Below are 10000 nucleotides of genomic sequence, written 5' to 3'. Positions count from 1 at the left end.
TAGTAAACATGAACAATAACAAAAAAGGAGGGACAGCAAACACACAAACAAACAAACAGCAAAACACACACACACACACACACACACACACACACACACACACACACACACACACACACACACACACACACACACACACACACACCACTCCAACAAAAAAAAATAGAAAAAAGCAATAAAACAGGAACAAAACACTGAGAGAGAGGGAGAGAGAGAGAGAGAGAGAGAGAGAGGGGAGGGAAGGGGGGAGAGGCAAAGCGTGATGCACAACAAAGGAGGCACCACTGAAGCACACTAGAGGCTCAGCGGGACTCGAACCCTCCTGTATCGGATGAGAATAACACTCACCATGCACCATTGTTCACCCGACTTTGGAAATAATGGTAGTCGATTGTAATTAATTCCCCCGCCACACACTCTTAAAATGCTGGTGAGAGGGACAAGGTGAGGTGAGGTCAGGTCAGGTCAGGTTAGGTTAAGTTGGGTTAGGTTGAGTTGGATTATATTTGGTTAGGTTAGGTTATGTGAAGTGAGGTTATGTTAGGTCAGGTTAGGTTAGGTTGGGTTAGGTTAGGTTGGGTTAGGTTAGGTTAGGTTAGGTTAGGTTAGGGTTAGGTTAGGTTAGGTTAGGTTGGGTTGGGTTAGGTTGGGCTACCTCTAGTTTAAGGTGCCGAAGTGAGAGGGATGAGGTGCTGGATGGCTGCTGAAGTGAGGTAAGGTGAGGTGAGGAGGGGTGAGGTGAGGTTTGATTAGATTAGGTTTGGTTTGGTTTGGTTAAGTGAAGTTAGGTTCTGTAAAGTTAGGTTAGGGTGGCTTTCGTTAGGTTAGGTTAGGATTAGATTAGGTTAGGTTGTGTTAGGTTAGGTTAAGGTTAGATCAAGGTTAGGTCAAGGCTAGGTTAACGTTAGGTTAAGTTTAAGTAAGGTGTTTTTAAGATTAGGTCATATTAAGGTTAGGATAGGATACGTTAAGTTTGGTTAAGGTGGGTTAAATAAGATTAGATTAAAGAAGAACCAATGTAAGTATGCAGAACATTATCTTGTGTTATCAAGAATGCGGCGGAGAAAATAATTGCATTTCACTTTCTTTTTCTAAATCAAAACACTTCAAAAGATTCTCACTTTTCGATTAATATTTTCCTTTTACATCAATCAATGTCTTCAGCCTCTCTCTCACCGCCGAATTGTTGCATATCTTTCTATCTTTTATCGCTATTTTCACGCTAACTGCTCTACTGATCTTGCTAACTGCATGCCTCCCCTACTCCTACGGCCTCGCTGCACAAGGCTTTCTTCTTCCTATCATCCCTATTCCATCCAACCCTCTAATACAAGAGTTAACCAGTATTATCAGTCATTCATACCTTTCACTGGTAAACTCTGGAACTCTCTGCCTGCTTCTGTATTTCCATCTTCCTAAGACTTAACTTCCTTTAAGAGAGAAGTGTCAAGACATTTGTTCCTGGCTTTTGGATGACTTTTTCGAACTCTTAGGGAACCTGCAGATACAGTGGGCTTTTTTTTTTTTTCTAATATTTTGTTGCCCTTGGTAGCCTTCCTTCTTGCATAGAAAAAAAATTTCTTCTACTAGTGTATAGGATTTAATGATCTGTAACCTTACATGAAAATCTTATACCAGAAGTTTCCGTGCAGGTTCAGCTGTGTGAGAAGGAAAGAAAGACGAGACAGATCAAAATGCGTAAATGAAAAAAAAAAAAAACTAAGAGTGACCAGCGAACAGGGAGATGGCAGAAGGAGACGTGGGGACAGGGGGCGCTGGAGGAGAGGGAGTACCGGTAATAAGGAGGTGGCAGGAGAGGGCAGGGAGGACAGAATAAGAGGAGCACAACTGAAGAAGCGAAAAGAAGAGAAATAAGAGAACATGGGAGGTATGTGACGGAGAGAGGTGAGGAGGTAGCAGAGGAGGCCAGCGTGACACAGGAATACAGGGAGGTGGCAGGGAAGGGGTAGGGTCAGCCAGATTCAGGCGGAGAGTGAAATTCAAGAAGCGAAAAGGCGAGAATAGAAGCGAACGAGCAAACCGGTGCAGGAGAGAACGGACACAGGGCCAGGAGGGGGCAGGAGGCGTGGCAGGGGTGGGGGGCAGGGAGGTGCAGCAACACAACAAAGTGGCCAACACGACCATAACGACGCGACGGGGGCACGACCTCGCTTCGGCTCAAAGACATCAAAGAAACGAGCCACGGAAGGGAACGTGTCTGATTGGCCCTCAGGCTCGCGGCCCGCCCAATGGGAAGGTCCGGGGGGCGCCGCTCCCTCCGCTGGCCCCCACGCACGCACTCCCTCCATCCCTCCCTTGCTCTCCCACTCTCTCTCGTTTTCGCTTGCTCGATGTGCCTCTCTCTCTCTCTCTCTCTCTCTCTCTCTCTCTCTCTCTCTCTCTCTCTCTCTCTCTCTGTTATTATGATCTTTTATTATGATAATTATTGTTGTTGTTATTATAATTAGTAGTAGTAGTAGTAGTAGTAGTAGTAGTAGTAGTAATTGTTGTTGTTGTTGTTGTTGTTGTTGTTGTTGTTGTTGTTGTTGTTGTTGTTGTTGTTGTTCTTGTTGTTATTGTTGATGTTGTCACTGTGAATGCGAAAAAAAAAGAGAAGAAAACAGAAACACACAAAAAAATAATAATTAAAGAAAGGAAACAGAAAAGATAGCAGGAAGGCAATCAAAAGAAAAAAAAAGAAGAAAGAAAGAAAGAAAGAAGAAACTGGAATACAAAAAAAAGAAAAATAAATAAATAGAAGACAAGAGTATACAAAACCAAACGAACTGAAAACAACCTTACATCTTTTCCCACAAACAAAACTTAAAGAGAACAAAAGAGAAATTCTGAGAAGCACACAAAAAAAAAAAAAAGGAAAAGAAAGAAAAAAAAGCATCCAAATATTTGAACTCCACTAAGGAAAAAAAAAAAAAAAAAGAAAATAGAGACGAAAATAAACCACAAAAAAAAAAAACTGATAAACACAATGGAAGCTTCAGAAACAAGCTTACTAGACAAGAACAAGTTAAATCACGAAAAAAAAGTGAAAAAGACAAAAAGAAGAAAAAAATTACAATTAAACAAGCAACTGAGACCACAAGCGTATAAAACAGGTTCTAAACGAGAGAGAGAGAGAGAGAGAGAGAGAGAGAGAGAGAGAGAGAGAGAGAGAGAGAGAGAGAGAGAGAGAGAGAGAATAAACCAGTTACTTTGCTACACAACAAATAAAAATGTGCAGTAAATGACGCAAGAAACTAAATTAAGAAAGAAAAAACTTGATTTCTTTCTTGTTTTCCCATGAGAGAGAGAGAGAGAGAGAGAGAGAGAGAGAGAGAGAGAGAGAGAGAGAGAGAGAGAATCAGTTACACATTTATCTATTTATTTGTTTATTCAGTCAGTCAGTCAGTCAGTTAGTCCGTGAGTCAGTCAATCAGTCACGTGTACTTTTATCAATTAATCACTTTAAGGTATACTGGGACACCTTCAGGATCTCCACGCCCTCCACTGTCATCATAGACCCATATGGCAGTGGCAGGGGCGCGGCGCTCCTGCAGAAGGAGAAGGAGGGAGGAGGAATGGGAGGAAGGGGATGTGTATTTGTCTTTGCTTAAGAACTCTTTGCTCTTCTATTTTTGTTGTGGTGTTTGCGTGTGCAGCTCTCTCTCTCTCTCTCTCTCTCTCTCTCTCTCTCTCTCTCTCTCTCTCTCTCTCTCTCTCTCTCTCTCTCTCTCTCTCTCTTCTTTCTCTCTCTCTTTCTCTTCTCACCACTTCTCTTCTGCATTTTTCTCCTCTCTCTCTCTCTCTCTCTCTCTCTCTCTCTCTCTCTCTCTCTCTCTCTCTCTCTCTCTCTCTCTCTCTCTCTCTCTCTCTCTCTCTCTCTGTGTGTGTGTGTGTGTGTGTGTGTGTTACATGGCTATGAGACGAGGCTTAGATGAAAACACACACACACACACACACACACACACACACACACACACACTGATAACAGAATGCATCCTCTCCCCTGTATCCGATTTTCTCGTCCTCATATCGCAGGTAACAAAAAATGCAGGTTATCACACTCCTCCTTTTTGTCTCCTCCTCAACACGGACAGGTGAAAAAAAATGATAAAAAAAAGAGACAAGCCAAGTGACTTATCGATGTGTCTGTTTGTGGTACTATCTCCGTCTCTTCCTCTCTCCCTCTCTCTTTTTCTCCCTCGCTCTCTTTCTGTCTGTCTCTGCTTCCTTTTCGCTTCAAGGAATTAGACTAGTAGATATATTAATTGAATCACACGTGACTTGATGTATAATAATGAAGAATACAAGATTTTTAACCTCGACATTCGATAATATAAATAGATAAGATTTGTTTCTCTCTACAAAAGCTTCTATTATCTGTAATTGCGAAACTTTTTTTTTTATTTCTTTTTTACTGATTCAGAGTTCTTCATTATAGTTTTGTTTGTTAATACCATTTTTGCTTTCATATTTGTCAAAACTCTAAATATTTTCCGTTTATCAATGGTTTCTTTCCTTCCTTATATTCCAAAGCTTCTTTATATATCCTGTTTCTCAGTATTTTCCCTTTCTAATGTCCCTAACTTCTTAGTATCTCCCGTTGACTAATACTTTTTTTTTTATCTTTAATTTCCAAAACCTATAAATATCTTCCGTTTATCAATAATATCGCTGATGTCTTACTTTCAGAAGCTCTAAATATATTCTGTTTACCAATATTTTTTCTTTCAAATTTTCCAAAGCTCTAAATATAAGTCCTCTAAAATATATTCCCTCTACTTTTTTTTCTAATTTCACAAAGTTTTTCACATTTCCCGTTTACCTATAGTACTTTCTTTTCTAATTTCCCACAGCTCTTAATATATCCCTGTTTACCAAATAATACTTTATAATTTCCCAAAGCTTTAAATAGTCCCCGTTTCCCAATACCTCCTTGGCTTTCACTCTTAAACAACCACAGTTCCTTACAAGCCACACCCTCTGTAGCAGCAACCACTACTACGCCCTGTAACAAGAGACGGGTGTAGTAAACAAGGGTGGCGACACAACAGAAGCTGGGGAGCGAGTGGGAAGGAGAAGTCGGGGTGGTCGCTTCCAAGATGATGGAGGAACGTGTCTGATTGGCCGGCAACTGTCTGCACCTGAACCAATCAATACCCAATATCTGTCTCATTAACACGTCCCTGTCTCAAGCAGCTGTCTATGAATTATACTTAGACTTCGCTACTTTACGTTTTCTGTTCCAGGGAAGGACGGTGTGTGTGTGTGTGTGTGTGTGTGTGTGTGTGTGTGTGTGTGTGTGTGTGTGTGTGTGTGTGTGTGTGTGTGTGTGTGTGTGTGTGTGTGTGAAGGCTAAGACAGTATGGGAGAGAGAGAGAGAGAGAGAGAGAGAGAGAGAGAGAGAGAGAGAGAGAGAGAGAGAGAGAGAGAGAGAGAGAGAGAGAGAGAGAGAGAGAGAGAGAGAGAGAGAGAGAGATAGTTGTAATATTACTGATAGACTAAAAGAGAGAAAAGGACAGAAGAAAAAGAGGAAGAAGAAAAGACTAATTGGAAAAGAATACTGATCATGTAGTTCAAATAATAATAATAATAATAATAATAATAATAATAATAATAATAATAATAATAATAATAATAATTTCAAACTTACCGTGAACAGCAACAATATCCTTCTCTTCACTCGCTAACAATTCTGAAACCAAAGAGAGACACTTTAATATACAAAACCTACTTACACACACACACACACACACACACACACACACACACACACACACACACACACACACACACACACACAAACATACAAACACACACATGAACTTTCGTAATGATGATAATGATGAAAAAAGATGATAACAAATGAAAGATAAATAAACACAAAAGAAATGAATAATGATAATAATAATGACAAAAACACGACACGGAGAGATAAGATAAAGTGATGAACTAATTGAATAAAATGACATCAAACAGACTATGTTTTATTTGTCTCATATCTAAACTGACTCGTCAATAAAGTAGTAGTAGTAGTAGTAGTAGTAGTAGTAGTAGTAGTAGTAGTAGTAGTAGTAGTAGTAGTAGTAACAAAAGACACAAATAAGAAATAAAAGAGAAAAACCCAAAATAATTCAGAAATATAAATAGAACGAGAGAATAAAACGAGAAGAAATGAAACAATGGAAGAGAAAACTAATAATGGAGGTAATGAAATAAAAATAAATAAAAAGAGAAAGGAAAAAGGACACTAGAAAAGAGAAAGGGGGAAAACAACAACAAAAACAAAGATAACAATTAAAATGAGGGAAAGAGAGAGAGAGAGAGAGAGAGAGAGAGAGAGAGAGAGAGAGAGAGAGAGAGAGAAGATGACGTGAGGGGAAGAGGGGATGAAGGGCGAAGAGAGAGAGAGAGAGAGAGAGAGAGAGAGAGAGAGAGAGAGAGAGAGAGAGAGAGAGAGAGAGAGAGAGAGAGAGAGAGAGAGAGAGAGAGAGAGAGGGGGGATACTGTCCTCCTTCAGCTTAATTAGTGGCGAAGGTGGAGACGCGATGACGGGAGGGAAGGCGCCTTAATGACGACGAGGAGGAGGAGGAGGAGGAGGAGGAGGAGGAGGAGGAGGAGGAGGAGAAGTCAGCTTATACCTCCTTTCTCATCAAATTCTCTTCCTTTTTTTCTGTCATTGTCTCATCATTCTTTCTTTCTTATATTTGTCTTATTTTGTATTTCCTCTAATTCCTTTATTCTCTTTCTCTTTCCACTTATCTTTTCATTATTTTTCTCACTTATCTACTTTTCAACGTCCTTCTCTCAACTAAGAATGACAAGAGGAGAAGGAGGAGGAAGAGGAAGAGGAGGAGGAGGAGGAGGAGGATGAAGGGGAAGAGGAAAACACAAGTCAAACAACACAGAGGGAAAAAAAAGAAGAAAAAAAACATAAAAGGACAAAGAAAACAAAAATTCCATCCAAGACACTTAAAGACACATTTTTGCAACACAACACCACGCCAACACCCAAACACAATCCCTAAAACAAACACAACAACTGGGAAAAGAGAGGGGAAGGAAAACAAACCCACACAAAACCGACTAAAGGAAAAAAAAAGAGAAAGAAAGAAAGAACTGAGTGAGAGAGAGAGAGAGAGAGAGAGAGAAAGAGAGAGCCACACACGACACTTTCAGAAGACAACACACACACACACACACACACACACACACAAGAAGGGAAAAAAGACCCAAAACTTCTAGAAGACTCAATTAATTTCATAAACATGGGGGCAAAACACACGCTATTTACATACAGAAGCAGAAAGAGAGCACGACAACAGCTGGAGAACTTGGTGGGGTCTTACAGCTGTTGGCATAATCAGACTGTACTTAATCGTGCCACCTCCTCCTCCTCCTCCTCCTCCTCCTCTTCTTCTTCTTCCTCCTTCTTCCTCCTCCTCCTTCTGTAGCAAGAAACACACTCTTGTCGATCGGAAAATGCGACAATAAGTCATTAGCATACAGACTTCGTTTTTGTCCCTGCCAGGCTGACAAGTTTCTTCAGAGCCTCTCATTATGCTGCTGTCTCTCGCTACTCCCTGTCTGTCTGTCTGTCTGTTATTCTGTCTTTCCTACTGTCTATCTCTCTCTCTCTCTCTCTCTCTCTCTCTCTCTCTCTGTCTTTCTGTCTATTTGTCTATCTCCTTATGTGTATTCCTTTGTATCTTTCTACCTGTCTGTCTCTCTATCCATTTATCACTTTTTTCTATCTATCTGTTTATCTATTCATGTTTGTCAGTTCCTTTCTCTCTGTCTTCTGTTTTGTTTTAGTCTATCTCCTCATTTCTATTCCTCTGTATCTGTCTACCTGTCTGTCTATCTATTTGTCCATTTGTCTCTCTATCTATCTGTTAATCTATTCATGTCTGTCTGCTTCTCTCTCTATCTTCCGTTTTGTGTCTATCTGTCTCCCCATTTGTATTTTTGTTGATCTGTCTTTGTATATGTTTGTTAATCTTACTGTTTCCCTGTTTATCTGTTCTGTTACCTGTTTATCCATCTGTCTGTCCCTTTGTCTCCATGTCTGTCTGTTTCTTTTTCTTATTTCTGTCGTCTTTAGAGTCCATTTGTATTTAAAATGTGACTCTCTGTTTTTCTATCGTCCTATTATCACTGCCTGTTGATTTGTTCGTCTGTCTATCTACGTCTCTCTCTCTCTCTCTCTCTCTCTCTCTCTCTCTCTGGTATTCAAGACGCAAAGATGTAAAAGGCAAACAAAAATACAAAAGGTTAAGAGGAACTAGAAAGAAACGTAGAAATAAAAGAAGCAATAGAAAGTTAAATAACACACACGATGCTAATTGCACGATGATAGAAATGGAGACGGTTCGAAGTCTTTCTTTTTTTTATTTTGGAAAGTTGTAGTCAAAAAAAAAAAAAAACGAAAAGAAAAAAGTGAAAAAAAAAACAAAAAAGACATTAGATGATTTGGAGTTAAAAGAAAGAAAGAGAGAGAGAGAGAGAGAGAGAGAAAAAAAGTGTGTTGATATTTTTCGAAAAGTTGAGGAAAGGACATTAGATTATTTGGGAGTTAATTAAGAAAGATTATCTTTGTGAAAAGACTCAAGGTTACAAAAAAAAGAACTTGAATTAAAGACACGATTTAGAGAGAGAGAGAGAGAGAGAGAGAGAGAGAGAGAGAGAGAGAGAGAGAGAGAGAGAGAGAGAGAGAGAGAGAGAGAAAGAAAGAGACAGAGAGAGACCGCCGTGGTGCAGTGGAACCATGCGTGCTTTGGGGTCCGAGGGGTCTCCAAGCGCACGGGTTCGAATCCTGTCCACGGTCCGAGTGTAGGTTGGGCTTCCTCACTCGGGGCAACGGTTTCCTAGCGGGTGGGCTTTGAGATAGGAGGTACCCTAAAAAGTATCCCCTTTAGCCCAGAAATTCCCGTGAAAAGCCCACATGGTATAAATGGTGTAGAGAGAGAGAGAGAGAGAGAGAGAGAGAGAGAGATGAACAGATGAGACAAAATAGCACAACATAAAGGAGAAATTAAGTATTACAACACTCAAAACAAGACAAAAACACACGAATTAGGTGCAGTAATCTCTCTCTCTCTCTCTCTCTCTCTCTCTCTCTCTCTCTCTCTCTCTCTCTCTCTCTCTCTCTCTCGAGGAACAAAAATCTGAACCTCAAAATCATGACGACCCACAAACCTCCTCCTCCTCCTCCTCCTCCTCCTCCTCCTCCTCCTCTTCTTCTGTGAGTGTGATACCTGCCGTTACTCAGGTGAGCTTAATTTCGCGAGATTAATGAATGAAAGGGATTGTGATGTGAGGGCAGCTGCGGCAAAGAGGAGGAGGAGGAGGAGGAGGAGGAGGATAAAGGAGGAAGATGACTGAAAAAACACACACACTCCTTGCTTACTTTCCTTCTCCCTCTTTCTCTTCCTTCCCTTCCCCCTCCCCGTCCCTCTCCCTTTCCCTCCCCAACACATCATTACCACCGCCTCACCTCCTCCTCCTCCTCCTCCTCCTCCTCCTCCTCCTCCTGAAGAAGAGGAAACCCACGTCTTACCTAATAATCATCTCTCCTTTTGATATCTGTTTGTAATCACACAGGAGAACAGAAGAGAGAGAGAGAGAGAGAGAGAGAGAGAGAGAGAGAGAGAGAGAGAGAGAGAGAGAGAGAGAGAGAGAGAGAGAGAGAGAGAGAGAGAGAGAGAGAGAGAGAGAGAGAGAGAGACGGAGAAAGACAAAATTATCAGTCTTCGAGGGAGAGAGGCAAAGACTGGGGGGGAGGGGAAACAGAGGGGAAAAAAGGGGAAAATAACAGATTAGCATACAGACACAATACAAACGGTAGGCCGGTGTCTTGGGGAGTAGCGGGAAGGAAGTCGGCTAAACACTTAGAAACTCAAATTTTTCGCCTCACTGAGTTTTCTTTGCATTCGGAATGAGGCGGAGGGCGGGTGTCTAATTAGATACACCAGTGCACTGTTGACTTTTCTACCGCCGCGGC

The 10000-nt window shown here is 41.0% G+C and overlaps 1 protein-coding gene across 2 annotated transcripts in view; it reads right to left on the bottom strand.

Moving 5' to 3' along the window:
- The window catches only part of LOC123512842 (forkhead box protein P1-like), a 697058-nt gene that overhangs the window by 586393 nt on the left and 100665 nt on the right, over positions 1-10000 (bottom strand). For both annotated transcript variants that reach the window (XM_045269468.1, XM_045269471.1), the window contains exon 4: positions 5651-5692. The gene's annotated coding sequence lies outside the window, so the exon portion shown is untranslated. The remainder of the gene's footprint in view (positions 1-5650; positions 5693-10000) is intronic.

Source organism: Portunus trituberculatus, chromosome 34 (genome assembly GCF_017591435.1).
Source record: "Portunus trituberculatus isolate SZX2019 chromosome 34, ASM1759143v1, whole genome shotgun sequence".
Lineage (NCBI taxonomy): Eukaryota > Metazoa > Arthropoda > Malacostraca > Decapoda > Portunidae > Portunus > Portunus trituberculatus.
Note: the sequence above shows the minus strand (reverse complement) of the source record. Positions and strands in the feature narration are given on the sequence as shown.